This window comes from Terrapene carolina, unplaced genomic scaffold (assembly GCF_002925995.2).
Source record: "Terrapene carolina triunguis isolate 2854851 unplaced genomic scaffold, T_m_triunguis-2.0 Scaffold192, whole genome shotgun sequence".
Lineage (NCBI taxonomy): Eukaryota > Metazoa > Chordata > Testudines > Emydidae > Terrapene > Terrapene triunguis.
The window spans coordinates 23,721,515-23,739,976 of record NW_020664543.1 but is presented as its reverse complement, the minus strand read 5'-3'; the positions used below and the strand labels follow the sequence as shown (position 1 = coordinate 23,739,976).

The 18,462-nt window shown below is 48.1% G+C and overlaps 1 non-coding gene across 1 annotated transcript; it reads right to left on the bottom strand.

Annotated features, from left to right (window-relative positions):
• Positions 1-13,262: 13,262 nt before the first annotated feature.
• On the bottom strand, positions 13,263-13,365 carry LOC112117605. Its single transcript, XR_002908975.1, has one exon. It is a non-coding gene; the product is annotated as a U6 spliceosomal RNA (small nuclear RNA).
• Positions 13,366-18,462: the final 5,097 nt, after the last annotated feature.

The following is an 18,462-nucleotide window of genomic DNA, read 5'->3' as shown; positions in this document are numbered from 1 at the left end:
CTTCTTTTACAGACTAGCCTCCTTCTAGTCTGGGTCCAGCGATCACTCACACCCCTCTGGTTGCTGTCCTTTGTTCCAGTTTCTTTCAGGTATCCTTTGGGGATGGAGAGGCTATCTCTTGAGCCAGCTGAAGATAAAATGGAGGGGTATCCCAGGGGCTTAAATAGACTTTCTTTTGTGGGGAGACCCCTCCCTTCCCCTGTGTAGAATCCCAGCTACAAGATGGAGTTTTGGAGTCACATGGGCAAGTCACATGTCCATGCATGACTCAGAACTTTACAGGTGGCAGCCATTGTTCACATGCTACCTTGAACGTTCTCAGGTAGACTTCTTATGTGGATTGGAGTCTTCCAAGATCCATTGTCTGTTAAGTGTTTCTTGACTGGGCACTTAACTTGCAAATTCCTTTCTAAAGAACCTGACCAAATGCCTTACTAAGGCTACTTAAAATCAAACAAGTACACAGCCAATATTCATAACTTCTAATACAAAAATGATACATGCATACAAATACGGTGAATATATTCAGTAGATCATAACCTTTGCAGAGATATGTTACATGGCATATGTAGCATAAAACATACTCCAGTTATGTCATATTTACATTCATAAGCATATTTCCATAAAGCGTTATGGGGTGCAACATCACACAAGGGTGCTGAGGGAGTTGGCTCATGTGATTGCAGAGCCATTGGCCATTATCTTTGAAAACTCGTGGCAATTGGAGGAGGTCCTGGACAATTGCAAAAAGGCAAATATAGTGCCCATCTTTTAAAAAGGGAAGAAGAAGAATCCGGGGAACTACAGACCAGTCAGCCTCACTTCAGTCCCTGGAAAAATCATGGAGCAGGTCCTCAAGGAATCCATTTTGAAGCACTTTGGAGGAGAGGAAGGTGATCAGGAATTGTCTTCTATGATGAGATAACTGGCTCTGTGGATATGGGGAAAGCGGTGGACGTGATATATCTTGACTTTAGCAAAGCTTTTGATACTGTCTCCCACAGTATTCTTGCCAGCAAGTTAAAAAAGTATGTATTGGATGAATGGACTATAAAGGGGATAGAAAGCTGGCTAGATCATCGGGCTCAGTGGGTAGTGATCAATGGCTCGATGTCTAGTTGGCAGCCAGTATCAAGTAGAGTGCCCCAGGGGTCTGTCCTGGGGCCGGTTTTGTTCAACATCTTCATTAATGATCTGGATGATGGGATGGACTGCACCCTCAGCAAGTTTGTGGATGACACTAAGCTGGGGAGAGAGGTAGATATAGTGCAGGGTAGGGATAGGGTCCAGAGTGACCTAGATAAATTGGAGGATTGGGCTAAAAGAAATCTGATAAGGTTCAGATGACCTCCTGAGGTCTCTCTCAACCCTAATATTCTATGATTCTCTGATTCTATTGGGCAGTTCAATTGAAGTCTGCTGTCTCTGCTGTCTGCACAGAGCTGGGAAAGCAAGCTGAAAGAACACACACACACAGAGCTAAACATCTAACAACAATAACCTCCCCCTTTGTTCTATTCTAATAGGTGAATTGGCCTATGTCTACTAGCCCACTTAATGTTTCTTTGAAATTCACACACTGGTGAATTGGCCTATGGCTCTGATTTGAGCCGGCAACCTGCTAGACAGCATCACAAAGAGTATCTTGGTTTCAGACACCATAAACTTACTCCACACTGACCACAAGCCAAAGGAGAAGTTGAGATGTTTATACAAACACCCAAGAATGCACTACAAATTGCTGCAGCTGATGGATTGGACATGAAACAGGAGTTATTTCATTTCCTCCATAATTATCGAACCACCTTCCTGCCATGGCACCAGCAACTGTCCTATTTGGCACATAACCAAGAACAAAATTGCCACACATTGAGATAAGAGCAGATGTTGAATCTGTAAGTCAACATGGCAACAAAGCAAAGCTTGTCATAAAAAAATATGCTGACCAGCACAGACGTGCCAAGAACACATCATTCAGTGTGGGAGGTGTAGTTCTGGTCAGAATCTTTCAGCCTCACAACAAATTCTCCACACCTTTTTATCCTGAGCCTCACAAGATCACAATGGTCAAAGGCACGATGGTCACTGCTCAGAGAGGATCCCATAAAGTCACTCTAAATGCCTCTCACATCAAACCACTTTGTGGCACTCACCATGTTCCCACTCCGCACGATGATGCCAACCTTACAGAGACTGAAGACCTGCACTCTCTCCAAGGCAAGTGAGTGAATCACCCTGTGCTCCAAGGGGGAAAGTCACCATCTCCTGAAAAGAAGTAACCAGTACCCTCCAGTGCATTTGCAGAACTATCTAGCATAAGTGACTATGGTTTTGTGGATGTGTTGATCCATCATCAAACGTTGGACATTGCTGCAGTTATTCTATGCCTGTTGTGTTTTATTTATAAGGTGTAAATATTTCCAAGTGGTGAATTTAATAACTGTTGTTAATTTAAAGTTTGTGGGGGAAAAAGAGGGATGCAGTGTTTATGGAGAATCCATTCTGAGACCCGTGCTGGTCTTTTAGGGTACGTCTGCACAGCAATTAAACACCCACAGCTGGCCCATGTCAGCTGACTTGGGCTCGCAGGGCTTGGGCTGCGGGACTGTAAAATTGCAGTGTAGATGTTCAGGCTCGGGCTGGAGCCTGGGCTCTGGGACCCCGCTACAGGGGAGGGTCCCAGTGCCTGGGCTGCTGCCCGAGCCCAAATGTCTACACAGCAATTTTTAGTCCCACAGCCTGAGCCCTGCGAGCCTGAGTCAGGTGACTGGGCCACCCATGGCTGTGCTGCAGGTCCTTTATTCCAATGTAGATGGACCCACAGAGTCCCAAGTACAGCAGCCGGGGCACTTTAGTCCATCCCAGGTTTGGGTTTTGACTGGCGAGAGTGCAGCTAGCTACAAAGGGAGAAGTAGCACACTGTGTTCTGTGAGCTGCAGCATTAAACCAGAGGTCTGTGGAATCTGACTTTACAACTATGTACTACACGTGTGTGCTTCATTCCAAAAACTCCTAATCAGTTAGCATCATAGAAGATTAGGGTTGGAAGAGACCTCAGGAGGTCATCTAGTCCAACCCCTTGCTCAAAGCAGGACCAACCCCAACTAAATCATCCCAGCCAGGGCTTTGTCAAGCCGTGCCTTAAAAACCTCTAAGGAAGGAGAGTATCAGAGGGGTAGCCGTGTTAATCTGGATCTGTAGAAAGCAACAAAGAGTCCTTTGGTACCTTATAGACTAACAGATGTATTGGAGCATAAGCTTTCGTGGGTGAATACCCACTTCGTCAGACGCATGATTCCACCACCTCCCTAGGTAACCCATTCCAGTGCTTCACCACCCTCCTAGTGAAATAGTGTTTCCTAATATCCAACCTAGACCTCCCCCACTGCAACTTGAGACCATTGCTCCTTGTTCTGTCATCTGCCACCACTGAGAACAGCCGAGCTCCATCCTCTTTGGAACCCCCCTTCAGGTAGTTGAAGGCTGCTATCAAATCCCTCCTCACTCTTCTTTTCTGAAGACTAAATAAGCCCAGTTCCCTCAGCCTCTCCTCATAAGTCATGTGCCCTAGCCCCCTAATCATTTTTGTTGCCCTCCGCTGAACTCTCTCCCATTTGTCCACATCCTTTCCGTAGCGGGGGGCCCAAAACTGGACGCAATACTCCAATGTGACCTCACCAGTGTCAAATAGAGGGGAATAATCACTTCCCTCGATCTGCTGGCAATGCTCCTACTAATGCAGCTCAGTATGCCATTAGTCTTCTTGGCCACAAGGGCACACTGTTGATTCATATCCAGTTTCTCGTCCACTGTAACCCCTAGGTCCTTTTCTGCAGAACTGCCGCTTAGCCAGTCGGTCCCCAGTCTGTAGCAGTGCATGGGATTCTTCCGTCCTAAGTGCAGGACTCTGCACTTGTCCTTGTTGAAAAACGCTCATTTTTCATTCACTACAAACCCTCTTCAGAGAAACATCATGCCGGGGCTGTGGCGCTGGGAAATGCTTCCCTGCTCAGTCTGCCCTCCCAACCCTCAGCACTCCGTGGCTTGATTACTTTTGACCCTCCACCCTTGGGATTTTTTGTGGCGATGACTGTGGTTTTCTCAAATAAATTGATCTGTTGGAGCCCAAACAGCTTTCTACCTTCCTCCCTAACCTTTGCTCTCATTGTCATTCCCTCTAAGTATTTTGCTGTCAGGCAGTCTAATGATAAAGGCTATTGAGTCAGAATGAGTATCTATTTTACAATGAATATATTGTCTGGGGATAACAGCATGCCGTGCAGTGAGCTTGCTAGGGCAGGTGTTTATTTAAAGAAACCACTAGCACAGGGCATGGGCTGGCTCAGAGAATAGCAAATGAGAGACAGTGCATACACCCCATGGGACAGTGGTTCAAGCCCAGTACAGGTGAGCTTCTAGCATGTGAAAGGAAGGATGGTCCAATGGCTAAAGCACTAGCCTGGGACCCAGGAAACCTGGGTTCAAGTTCCTCCTCTTCCACAGACTTCCTGTGTCATCTTAGAGTTAGACAAGTCACTTAGCTTCTCTGTGCCTCAGTTTCCCATCTGTACTTTGGGGGCTTCCCTGCCTCCCAGGGAAGGGTTAAAGCGTGTGAGGTGCTCAGATTCTGTGGTGATGGGGGCCAGATAAGTAGCTTTGATAGATATTGCCTGGGGGACAACCGTCTCGCCAAGTTCCCAACAGAGCTGTGATCAAAAAGCAGTCTCAGGCCATGAAGATCAAACTCCCCATCACCTGTGGAAATGAATCCTCCAGTGTGGGGGAAGCCAGACTGCACCAGCTCGAAGAGCATCAGATTTCAGTCCTGGCACCTCCCATCAGCCCTGAACAAACGGCACAGATTGAGCTGAGCTGCCAGGACTCGGTGATGGGGAGAGTGTGGCCACCAGCAGCACGCGGCAGGGGATCGTACTAGGGGGCTGGGTTCTAAAGCCACAACCACTCAGAGCAGGGTTTTGTTTGACTCAAACCCCAGCCCTGGAGGGAAATGGAGAAAAGGGTCTAATTTCAGTCCATTTCTAACAGCAACAAACCAAAATCTGAGGCACATACCCCAGGCTCCTGCCCATCAACTAGCTTCATCCAAATATTCCTGGCGATCAGCTGAAGACTGGCCACACCCCAGCTAGCAGCTCCTCAGGGCAGGGACAGTCCTTTTGTTAAGTGTTTGTACAGTGCCTAGCACAGTGAGGCCCTGAATACAATGGAGCCCCTTGGCGCTACCACAGTACAAGTAATAATACCAACGGGGCCACTGGGATCCCCGCCTGGCCCTGACCAGCTAGGCCTCTGGCATGTGGGCCCCCAACCACCCCCTATTTCTGCACTGGGAGGTCCCCACCCTGGGATCCTGCCTGAGTCCCACCCCCTCCCTTCCCCCCTTTCTGTCCTTTGTTCTCTGTACACGCCCCCTTTGAGCCAGAGCCGGCTCCCACTGGCTGAAGGTGAGCTTTTCCATTGGCTCCAATGGGAACAGAATCAGGCCCTACATGTGAAAACAGAGAGCAAGGAAATGTGCTGCTGTGATCGATCAAGCAGGGAGGTACAGCTCCCAGGGGGCTGAGAGCTCTCCCCAGCTCAGGGGGGAGTGGGGAATCTGTGACTCCCCGCTGTGCTGTGCAGTTCCTGCTATGGAAAAAACCCTCCCTCTGGGGCTTTGCAGCCTCCCTATGGACCAGCCCTGAGAGCTGGAGGAGCAGATGGAGTGGCCCCCTGGGAAAGGAGAGGGGCAGAGAAGCCAAACTGGGAGAGTCAGGTTAGAATCTGGGCAAATATTTAGAGAGGACTGGGAGGCAGAGGACACACCCGAGGAGACACCCCGCACTAGTTCTCACCCACCTAGCACGCTAACAATAGCACAGCCAGAAGCAGCATGGGCTAGCTGCCCTGCATACAAACCCACCCAGACCCCACAGGTACGTACTTGGGGAGCAGCCTGTGCCACCGCTGCCCATGCTGCCTGGCTACCCTGCTATTTTTAATAATAATAAATGGAGATATCCTATCTCCTAGAACTGGAAGGGACCCTAAAAGGTCATTGAGTCCAGCCCCCTGCCTTCACTAGCAGGACCAAGTACTGATTTTGCCCCAGATCCCTAAGTGGCCCCCTCAAGGATTGAACTCACAACCCTGGGTTTAGCAGGCCAATGCTCAAACTACTGTGATGAAAGCTAGCCCTCACCTGTCTCCTTGAGCTGGGACTCACCCTCCCAGTGCCAGGTGTAGCTAAATTCAGCACTCTTTCTCTGGGGGGCTTGTCAGCCTTCAGGCCAGGAAGTTCCAGGGATTGTTCTTAGCCCTGTCCTGGTTTAGAAAGTGATATTTAAAAAGCCCTTCTGGGCAGGCTGCCCTGTTGTTCATGGCAGGATCCATCATAGAATATCAGGGTTGGAAGGGACCTCAGGAGGTTATCTAGTCCAACCCCCTGCTCAAAACAGGACCAATCCCCAGACAGATTTTTGCCCCAGATCTCTAAATGGCCCTCTCAAGGATTGAACTCACAGCCCTGGGTTTAGCAGGCCAATGCTCAAACCACTGAGCTATCCCTCCCCCAAATCATAGAGTCTAGAGTTTTCCTCACTGATGGGCCCTGATACTCCCCATCCTCGCAGACTGTCCCAAAGGACTGGAACTGGAGATAGGTGTCAACATCTCCCGAGTGGCCAAGGACAGGAGAACCTGGAGCAAGCTGCTGGCTCATTCTCAGTCCACTTCAAGGAGAACAGGGGTGTAACAGCCAGCCCCTAAGCGAGCAGGGGAACTAGGGAATCAGAGCAGCAAACTGGGGAGTTTTGCGAGGGAATGCTCCAGGGGAAGGAGGAGCAGCTTCGTGACCCTGGGATTGCGTTCGTCTGTTAGTTTGTTTGTTGTGTGCTTGCTTGACTGCAGTTTATAGTGTGGTCTGATGTGGCAGCTGTGTGCTGAGCCAGCTGAGCGCTTCCTAATGAGGCTCTAGCCCAATATCCTCCAATCTCTCACCCCTTTAGGGTCCCTTGGCAAGGGTCGCGGGGGCTAACTCAGGGAGAAGAGGGTTTAATAAACAACCAAGGGAGTTTAGAGAGGGAGTGCGAGAGGCAGATACACCTAACAAAGATACTCTAAACTTAGGCCAATAACCTCACCCAAAAACCCAAACCAAAACAAACCCAAACCCTTCAGGAGTAAAGAGAATGCAGGCAGAAGTTCAGCAGTGGGGGCGGGGGCTATCCAGTTTATTGCACTCAATGCAGCATGTATGATTCCCTGCCTTGTGGCCAGGTGGTGCATGTGTACATTCAGTGCAAGCAGCTCATGGCCCACAGAGACCAAGTAAGGGCTCTTGAGACCAGAGTGGCTGAACTGGAGGAGCTAAAGGAGACAGAGAGGTACATAGAGGAGGCATTCTGGGACACAGTAGAGTGGTCCCACCCCCCATTTGACAGCTTCTGTGCTGTTGCGGAGGATGAAAGTCTTGGAGAAGGAGAACATCAAACTGGAGCAGAGAGAAACAATCCCATAGCTGGGACCCTCCTTCCAGATGATGTCATGATGTCCTTTTCCACTGAGAATACCCCAGTTATTAGGAAGAGACAGATAGTAGTAATGGGGGATTTGATTATTAGAAATATAGGTAGCTGGGTTTATGATGACTGGGAGAACCGCATGGTGAATTGCCTAGCAGGTGTGAAGGTTGCAGACCTCTCAAGAGACCTAGATAGATTTATGTGTAGTGCTGTGGAGGAACCAGCTGTTGTGGTACCTGTAGATACCAGTGACATAGGAAAAGGTAGGAGAGAGGTCCTGGAGGCCAAATTTAGGCCGCTAGGTAAGAAATTAAAGTCCAGGACCTCCATGGTAGTGTGGAAGAAAACAGAGTCTTTACTCTCAGGTTGGTTGCAACAAGTCAGAGACAGTTTATTTTCCTGACACTTGCAAGGGGAGAGTACACATGGGCAGGGGTTCCCCCCCCCCGTCCCAGGCAGGTCTCCGTTAGATAAACAATTAGGGCAAGCATTTATACCTTTTGTTACAGACAATAATGATCAACAACTGCATCTTGTTTATACATATTCCTTCTGATATCTTACTTTTCTCAGCAGTTCCTGCTACAGTCTGTATTCCATTCTTATCTAACACAAGGTCGAAAAACAGTATAGCTTACAGGTTTTTTTGTTCCACTCGCTTTCCACTTGCCCAGGCCCTGCCTGAAATCTCATGTTATTAGAGCTAGTGTTAGCCTGACTCTTACTTTATTCCTAAAAGTTAAGATATCTGCATTCAAATTCCCTTTATCCTTTTCTCTGCTTCCACAGTAGCATTCTCTGAAATGTTTCCAGTACCACACAAAAGGCCAGTTAGACCGGCAGAACTGCAGACTCTCAATGCGTGGATGGTGATGGGAGGAGAGTTTTAGATTTATTAGGAACTGGGAAACCTTTTGGGAAAGGAGAAACCTATACAGGAGGACAGGCTCCACCTAAACCAAACATAACCAGATTGCTGGCATGTAAAATTAAAAAGGTTGTAGAAGATTTTTAAACTAGGAGCTGGGGAAAAGCTGACACAGAGAGAGGAGCACATGGTTCGGGATGATGTATCCCTTAGGGATGAATTTACTAAGGGAGGAACTCTATATCCTAGTAATGAAGAGAGGAAAGAAGTTGGTAAAGTACAGATAGGAGCTAGTGAGGAACAGTCAAACGTAAGAAAGTCTCATTTAAATATAGCACATGAAGACAAGCAACTGAATAGCGACAAGTGCCTATGTACAAATGCTAGAAGTCTAAATACTAAGATGGGTGAATGTGAATGGCTGGCATTAAATGGGGATATTGATATTACAGGGATACAGTAATACCAGGGTACAAAATATATAGGAATGTAAGAGTAGGGCACACTGGTAGGAGAGTGGAACTTTAAGAAAGCATAGGGTCCAATAAAGTAAAAATCTTAGATGAATCAAACAGAATCTCTATGGACAGAAATTCCATACTTGAACAATAAGAGTATAGCAGTAGGAATATACTACTGCCCACCTGACTGTATGGGGATGGTTACTGTGAGATGCTCGGGGAGATTAGAGTGGCAACAAAGGCCGAAAATGCAATAATAATAGGAGATTTCAACTATCCTCATACTGACTGGGTGTATGTCACCTCAGGATGGGATGCAGAGATAACATTTGTAGACAGCATAAATGACTGCTTCTTGGAGCAGCTAGTCCTGGAACCCACAAGAGGAGAGGCAATTCTTGATTTAGTCCTATGTGGGCCACAGGGTGAATATAGCTGAACCGCTTGGTAATAGTGACCATAATGTAAATTTAACATCCTTGTAAGGGGGAAATGCCAAACCACCACCGTAGAATTTAACTTCAAAAAGGGGAACTACACAAAAATGAGGAAGCTAGTTAAATGGAAAATAAAAAGGAACAGTCATAAGGGTGAAATGCCTGCAATCTGCATGGAGACTAGTTAAAAACACCATAACAGAGGCTCAAACTAAATGTGTAATGCCCCCACACACACACACACACCCAAATAAAAAACAGTAAGAGGACTGAAAAAATGCCATCATGGCTAAACAACAGAATAAAACACACAGTTAAAGGAAAAAAGGCATCCTTTAAAAATTGGAAGTTAAATCAGACTGAGGAAAATAGAAAGGAGCATAAACTCTGGCAAGTCAAGTGTAAAAATATAATAAGGCAGGCCAAGAAAGAATCTGAAGAGCAACTAGCTAAGGCACAAAGACTTACAACAAAATTGTTTTAAGTACATCAGACAGAGGACGCCTGCCAAACAGTCAGTGGGACTATTGGACGATCAAGGCACTGAAGAGTCACTCAAGGAAAACTAGGCCATTGCAGAGAACCTAAAATAAGTTTTCGCATCAGTCTTCACTCCAGAGGATATGGGAAAGATTCCGACACCCTGAGCCAGTCTTTTTAGGTGACAAATCTAAGGAACTGTCCCAGATTGAGGTGTCAGTAGAGGAGGTTCTGGAACAAATTGATAAATTATACAGTAACAAGTCACCAGGACCAGATGGGATTCACCCAAGAGTTCTGAAGGAACTCAAATATGAAATTACAGACCTACTTACAGTGGCATATAACCTATCACTTAAATCAGCCTCTGTACCTGATGATTAGAGGGTAGCTAATGAAAACCTTTATTTTTAAAAAGGTGACCTTAGCAATTACAGAATATAAGCCTATCTTCAGTACCAGGCAAATTGGTTGAAACTGTAGTATAGAACAAAATAATCAGGCACACATAGATGAACATGATACATTGGAGAAGAGTCAACAAGACTTTTGTAAAGGGAAATCATGCCTCACCAATCTATTAGAATTCTCTTAGGGTGTCAACAAACAGGTGGACAAGGGTGATCCAGTGGACATAATGTACATGGACTTTCAGGAAGTCTTTGACAAGATCTCACAGCAAAATCTCTTAAACAAAGTAACCAGTCATGGGATAAGAAGGAAGATACTCTCATGGGTCAGTAACTGGTTGAGAGATAGGAAACAAAGGGTAGGAATAAATGGTCAGTTTTCACAGTGGAGAGAGGTAAATAGTGGTGTCCTCCAGGGATCTGTACTGGGACCAGTGCTGTTCAACATATTCAAAATATATCTGGGAACAATGGTAAACAGTGAGGTAGCAAAGTTTGCAGATGATACTAAATTACTTAAAATAGTTAAGTCCAAAGCAGACTGTGAAGAGTTGCAAAGAGATCTCACAAAACTGGGCAACAAAGTAGCAAATGAAATTCAATGTTGATAAATGCAAAGTCATGCACATTGGAAAACATAATCCCAACTACACATACAAAATGATGGGGTCTAAATTAGCTGTTACCACACAAGAAAGAGATCTTGGAATCATCGTGGATAGTTCTCTGAAAATATCTGCTTACTATGCAGCGACAGTCAAAAAAGCTAACAATGTTAGGTACCATTAGGAAAGAGATAGATAATGAGACCGAAAATATCATAATGCCTCTATATAAATCCGTGGTATGCCCACATCTTGAATACTGCATGCAGTTCTGGTCGCCCAGGGCCGGCGCAACCCATTAGGCGACTAGGTGGTCGCCTAGGGCACTACAATTTGGGGGGTGGCGACCGAGGTGGTATTTCGGGGGCGGGACCTTCTGCCGCCTCTGTCGGGGGCGGCATTTTGGGGCAGAACCTTCCGCCGCCTAGGGCAGCAGAAAAGCTGGCGGCGCTCCTGTGGTCGCCCCATCTCAAAAAAGATATATTAGAATTGGAAAAATTACAGAAAATTACAACATAACACATGAACCAGGGGTCAGCCAATGAAATTAATAGTCAGCAGGTTTAAAACAAACAAAAGGAAATACTTCACACAATGCACAGTTATCCTGTGGAACTCATTGCCAGGGGATGTTGTGAAGGCCAAAAGTATAACTGGGGTCAAAAAAGAATTAGATAAATTCATGGAGGACAGGTCCATCAATGGCTATTAGCCAAGATGGTCAGGGATGCAACCCCACGCTCTGTGTGTCCCTAAACCTCTACCTGCCAGAAGCTGGAACTGGATAACAGGGGATGGATCACTCAATAATTGCCCTGTTCTGTTCATTCCCTCTGAAGCATCTGGCATTGGCCACTGTTGGAAGACAGGATACGGGGCTAGATGGACCACTGGTCAGACCCAGTATGGCCGTTCTTATGTTCTCTGTTGCGTGTCCAGCAGGGGAGAGGATATGCTGTTGTGGATATGTACCTTTATCATGGGGGAGGGGGCGGGCGCTGGATAAAGCCACACCACGGAGGTGAGCTAATTTGGCATGGCTCTTAGCTGAGATGCCCAGCTGTTTGACAGCAGCTGGGTCACTCCCCAATACCGCAGCAATGGGGGAAGAGTGGATGGCACAGATCCCAGCCAAGCAGTTAGCAGCTCAGCTAATGGAGCCTTCCCAGAGGGAAAGTCCTCCTGAGGGGTACAGAGAGGGATTCTCCACTGGCCCCTGTGAGTCATTCACCCCCGCATTGGCCTGATGAAACTCCACCCAACGTTGTCCTGGACTCTGGGCCTGGACTGGACTGTCTCTGTAACCTCTCCTGGTATCAGCAGCAGCAGCCAGGTAACTGTGATGGTCTCCAGCTTGGTAGCCAGGCAAATAAAGGGTCTGGGTTCTGCTCCCATTTACATCCTTTCCGCACCCGTGTAACTCCACTGACACCCGTGCAGTCACTGTGGAATGCAGAATCCAGCCTAAAGCATCAGGCGGCAAAACATTTCAGCACAGACAAAAAGGTTCATTTTTGTCAGTCTCCCTTAGAAATGATTCAGGTTTTCATCAATAAATGGAACCCCCTGGAGACAAACCTCCCACCTGCAGGGCGCCTCCATGCAGCCAGGTGCAGCGTTGCAAGGTCTTCTCAGGTTGGTGCCATTCTGGTTCCCCCACAATCTGTCACGTTCCATGGCCTACCCCCCTGGCCAGCTCACCCAATCCATTCCCCTTCCAGACTGAACAGAAAAGTCCAAATACAGGAAACTCAAGATCGAAGGGCCTTCAAGCCCATCTCCCAACATCTATCTGGAACTTGCCGTTCTTGGCCTCTGGTACTCTAACACCTGTGCACCCCTCTTGGTCTGGGGCAGTGGTAGGGGAACCCTGGCCCCCCTCTCCTCTGGCTTCCAACCCAAGGAGCCAGTTTTAGGCTCTTTGATCCTTCTGCCACTTCCCTGAGCTGCTCCTACCTTCCCCAGGTCTCTGGACTGTGCTCTGCTGCCTAGACCTGTGGTTCCTCACGGCCTGTCCTGAGCCAGCTATGAAGGTGCTTTCTCAAAGACCACTCCCAGCCCTTCCCTATGACAGCAGGCTGTACAGCGAGCAGTTCCTCTGCCTCTCACCTTTCCAGTGGTCAGTACCTACCTCCTCCAGTCAGGAGCTCCCTCTCGTCCTGCGCTCAGGCTTTGCCAGCTCCCTTCAGCTGCCCACCCCTGCAGCCTGCCTTCCACTCTGGAGGGCTTAGTAGGCAACCTTCTGCCAGAACCTGCCTTTATGCTGCTCCCCACTAAAATAAATATATAGAGATATACCTATCTCATAGAACTGGAAGGGACCCCAAAAGGTCATTGAGTCTAGCCCCCTGCCTTCACTAGAAAGACCAAGTACTGATTTTGCCCCAGATCCCTAAGTGGCCCCCTCAAGGATTGAACTCACAACCCTGGGTTTAATCAGGCCAATACTCAAACCACTGAGCTATCCCTCCCCCCTCAGAAAATGTGGAACGCTTCACAAATTTGTGTGTCATCCTTGTGCGGGGGCCATGCTAATCTTCTCTGTATCATTCCAATTTTAGTATATGTGCTGCCAAAGCTTCCCAGTTGGTTGGGGGAGAGGGGAGCCTTGCCTCACCCTTTTTGCAAGGCGTCAGGCCTTTAAAGGTACAGTGGCTGGATTCCTTCCCCATGCATCAGTCATTCACCGGACCCTATGGTCTCTCTATATCTACTGGACCCTTCCACACTTTTAAAGGGCCATGTAGATGGCAGGGTGGGCTGGCCACTACATGCTACTGCCCACAAGGGGAGGCCATCCCATCCCACCCCAAAATTTCTTAATTTTTTTCCCCATGAAAATATGAGCTTTGTCAAAAGGCCATTTTTTATCTAAAAATATATTTGAGGAAAATGTCCTCCAGCTCTAGGTGAGAGTGGTGCCACTGCTCTTGCTCACACTGTGTGTGTCACATGTGAATGCCTGTTGCCATTGGATCTCCCTAGCTAGGTGTCTCTGCCCCTTTCGTTTGGTGGCCTGTTCTCACACACCTTCCAAAGCACAGAGCGTCCCTGCAAACTGGCAAGTGTCTGGCCGCTTTACTCCAGCGTTACACCCGCCAGAAGGAAGGTTGAGGCTAGAGATGCCAGCTGCTATGCGCCGGTGATCTCCTGCCTATGTAACTACATTGGACACTCCATCTGGTCTCTACCCATGAGCTAGAGGGGACTCTGGTAGCTGTAGTCATGTACTGGGGCTGATATACTCAGGGGTCGGCTGCCGTGCTAGTGGGTGACATAAGCACTTACACCTGGGCAAGTTTGATAGTCCATCCAGGGCACCATAGCTAAACACGAACCCACCTTCCCAAAAGTGCCCACTGACATGGGGTGCTTGGCTGGGGGCACCCACACGTCTCAGGTTAGACACCCCAAATCAGTGGCCACTTTTGAAAACACAGGCCTTAGCCAGTGTATCACAGCACAACGGGGCCAGATTTTCACAGGGTTATGCGCACACACCCCTTCCCACTCACAAAGCAGCATTTGCACATGCAGACTGGGTATCCAGGCATGCCGCTGTCCACTGAGCATGTGCAAACATTTGTATGTGTGTGCAAAGGCAGGTCCTGATCTGCTGGAACCCTCGGCTCTATGCAAATCCGTAGCACTGGCTGCCATGTGAATTTGCACAAGCCATGGGATCTAAGGAACCTCAGGCGCAGGGCAGAAACCCATTGCACAAGCCAGTTGGTCTAAACAGAGGCTGAAACTGACAATGAAACGAACAACGAGCTCTTGCTGCCTTTCCCTTCTCTAGCTCGTCCTGCTAGTGATTAGCAGAAAAATCACATGGCTCAGAACGGTTCCTGCTCTCATTACTTCAGGAGGATGCCGAGCCCATTTTTATTGCATCCTTGCCTAGGCTGATCCATTGAAGCTCCAGGATCAAACCACATCTATTGTCTTTGTTCTAGGCCTTCGCTCTGTGCAGATTCCTGTCTGAAGTGCCCAGGGAACAGTGGCTCACGAGAGGCCAGGGCTCTGCCTGGTCCATGGAGCAGGGACCTGCCATAGAAGGGCAAACAAAACAAACTTTTAATGTTTCAGTTGAACAAGAAACTGATGGAACAGCTGAGACGATGAGAGAGAAGAGCTGTGCCCTGGTGTGTGAGGTCAGTCCCTCAGCCATACTCCACTGGACTCAATAGGCCAGATCCCCCACTGGTGTCAATCAGTGCCGTTCTGTTAGAGTCAATAGGTCAGATCCCTCGTAGGTGTAAATTGGCATCACTACACTGGAAGCAATGTACCCAGATTCACACCAGCTGAGTTCTGGCCCTTGCCTTTCCAGGGGGGTTTCCAAAGTTTGTTGATCAACTAACTTAAAAAGACCCTCCCAAAGCCAATTCTGTACCCTGCCCGGGTCTGGGATCTATTGCTCTGGGTCTGCCCTCTCTCATGTTTGTTGCTAGATGTTGGCTGCATGTGTTCCCTCTGTAGGCTATCCCAGCTCTGCGCAGGTAGCTGGCACAGCAGACCTCAAGTGAACCACCCAATGATCACAAGATCCATTAAGGGACGAAGGCACCAGCCAGGTTTACTGTCAATGAAGGACGGTAATAGCACCTGGCAGACTCTACAAGGATACTAAGGCATGTATGCCCTTGACAATGGATGCAGCTCAGTGGTTGGCGGGACTTTCCATTCTTCCCTCGGCTGGACAAAGACACACCCTCTGAAATATCTCTTTATACACCAATATAACCAAATTACATATTTCCCCTCTGATGTATTTAGGTGCCACCCTCTGATGCATCTAGGTGCCACCCATCACCTTGTACATGTTGGTTCAATCAAAACATTTCTATCCATCACCCTGTCATCCTGACCTTATCTTTAAGATGTGTCAGCGTGTTCCTGTTATCTTTGAGGCATGTGCTGGTATCGAGGTGCTCTGGTACCATGCTTTTGGAATGTGTTTGCATGTGTATTCTTGTGCCTAGCACTGTGTGTTTCTGCAGTATCAGCCCTGTTCTTGCCAGATTCTGAGAGCAGGGCCTGCCTCTTGCTCACAACTTAACTTTGCTTTATAGCAGCAAAGCTTTGACCACTACTTTAGTTCAGGCCTCAGGCCTCATACCGGGCCTCTGATAAAAGGGCTTATGTTTCAGGCTCTCTTCCTACTACAGTGCTGACTGTGCAGCACTGCCTTCCCATGGGCACCTGCTGAGTCTCTCCCGGCTGACAAAGGTGCAGGGGAAAGCAAAGCCAGGCTTTGTGTCCTTCTTTGTCCACTCTCAGCTGGTGCCAGATGTCAGCATGATCACACAAAGGGCTGTCAGGGCAGCAGGTATTGTGAGCAGTGCTCTGGCTGGGCAGGGCTCTGGGACGCCCCTCCCAAGTTTCACAGGTCAGTCTGTCCTCTTCCCCTCAAACTCCTCCTCGCACAGCATTGCGTAATCAGCTGCAGCTCTTGACACATTCCCACTAGCGTCCCATGGCAGAGCCACGTGTGAGTGGTGGTATGGCCAGGGCTACTCTAGGTTTCTCTAGTTAAATCATATTCCTCACTGTCTGTTCATCTCATTGATCCAGGTCAGGCTGGACTGCAGAGGCAGCCTCTAAATCAGCAGCTAGGCCCTGGGTTGGTGCCATTCAAGTACCAGAGCCGTAAATTTCTCAGCCCATCTTCTGGATCTCAGATAATTTATTTCTTGGAGGAGCAACACAGACTACCTGAATGGATGAAGACCTCTCTCTCCTCTGTTTCTCATGATTGTCACCATAGTAACTATACGTTACTGATACAAGTAGTCAGAAACTCAAAACATTTCCCACCAAATATTCCTTAGGACAAATTATCCTTTGAAAATTTTCAGTCTTTCCTTTTCATTTCTGTTTTTGGTTTGGAGGATGTTTGAGTTTTCCACACTTTCATATGCATTTTTTTCATCTTTTCTCCCATTTTTCCAGTAGGAAAAAAGAGGAAAGAATTAAAAACAGGAGGGGGGAGGAAATGGAAAGAAATAAAAAGAAAACCCTGTATTTTTCAGTTTCTAAAAACCAAAACAAAACTTTTTAAGTCAAAACAAAATTTGGGGGGTTGATTTTCCTGATAGAATTTTTTTTTTTTTTTAATCTTCAAAATCAGTATTTTCCTGCTGGAAATTCTGATTTCTACGATGTCACCTTCAAGGATGGGAAAATGCTTCAGCTGAAAAATCTGGAGCAGCTCTAGTTACGGAGCACCGGTAGCTGCAGGAGTCACCCGACCAGAAATGACTCTGCTCTAGTCCCTCCCAGACAGCGAGATCTTTGCTGGAGGATGCCAGTGCTAGGCTCCATGCCTGTGTATGCCATAGCCACCACCGAAGAGACTGGCCTTCCATAGGGAATTGGTGACCTGGATTTCTGAGCCCACAGAGGCTGTCATGTTGCATAGGAAAGCGATTCCTCCAACTTGACTAGCAGGTGCAAGAGCAGCTGCTGCTAAGAGCTGATGCCCATGTGGTGGCCGGAGACTTGTTGTCCTGCAGGTCTCAAGACAAGTGACTGCCTCCCATGTCAGCCAGGGAGCGGCAGGCCCAGCAATGTCCAGCGGAGAGGAAGGGTGCTGGCTGCACTGGGCTCCCTCTATCTGTCGTATCATGTGTCTGACGTGCACCATTGTCTGAGCCAAACACCCAGGGAGCTGGCTGCATCCACTGTTTGGGATCAGCCTCAGCTAGGGAGCGGCAGGTGCAAACTGATGTATAATGTGCCGCGAAGCCCACCCTCAGTGCAGAGATGGGGACACCTAGTGGCTCCATCACCACAAGTTTATTAAGAGATCTCGGCCATTTCTCTGGTTTGGGAGTTCTGCACACACTTGCTGTTGAGCATTGCCCTTTGCACTCAGCCTGGGGGGCTAGTAAGCTCTTGTACCTGGGGTACAACACCCCCAGGTGCAGAGGGCCAGCATGAGGCCCGGGTACTGCTTAAACTCCACTTCGGCTCTCGCACTGGGGGAATTTCACCCGTCTATCCTGAAGCCTCATTTTTCACCAGAGTCCTCATAGAGCAACAGTGCCACCAAGTGGGCCAGTGAATGCCATGGCATATTTCAGTGGCCTGGCTCACCCTTGCTCTCCTGTCCTTCTGTTAGTATATCTGTACTTGGGGAGAGATTTCTGGCTGATATAGCTCTACTGGTACAATGCCCCCGTGTATGGCGCCGTTATACTGGTTACAAAGGTGCCTTATGCCAGTATAGCTGATTCCCCTGCCCTACAGGAATAGCTGCACTTGTTCAAGTACATCTATGCCCATAGAGCTGCATCTATGCCACAGGGCAGTGCCAGGATAGCTAAAGCACTGCCCTGTCTGTGTGTAGACAGTTCCCATCCCCCGTGGGACAAAGCACATTAGAGGCTAATGAGGTTTTTTACCTACCTCTTAAACTAAGGCCAGTCAACATAACTTAGACGCCCCTTTAGCTTAACAGCATCTCTTTTCACAAACCCTTCAGCCCAAGTGCTGCCCCTGTTGCTTGCTGCTGTGCATCCCCAAAGTATTTCTGGGCCTGACACAGTTGGAAGGAGTCACCCCCATTTTTATGTATTAAGGCGATGAAGAGCAGCGACTCGGGTTAAATGACTCACCCTCGGTGATCCTGAGCAAAGCTGGGATTTGAAGCGAGGCCTGCTGGGTCCTTGTT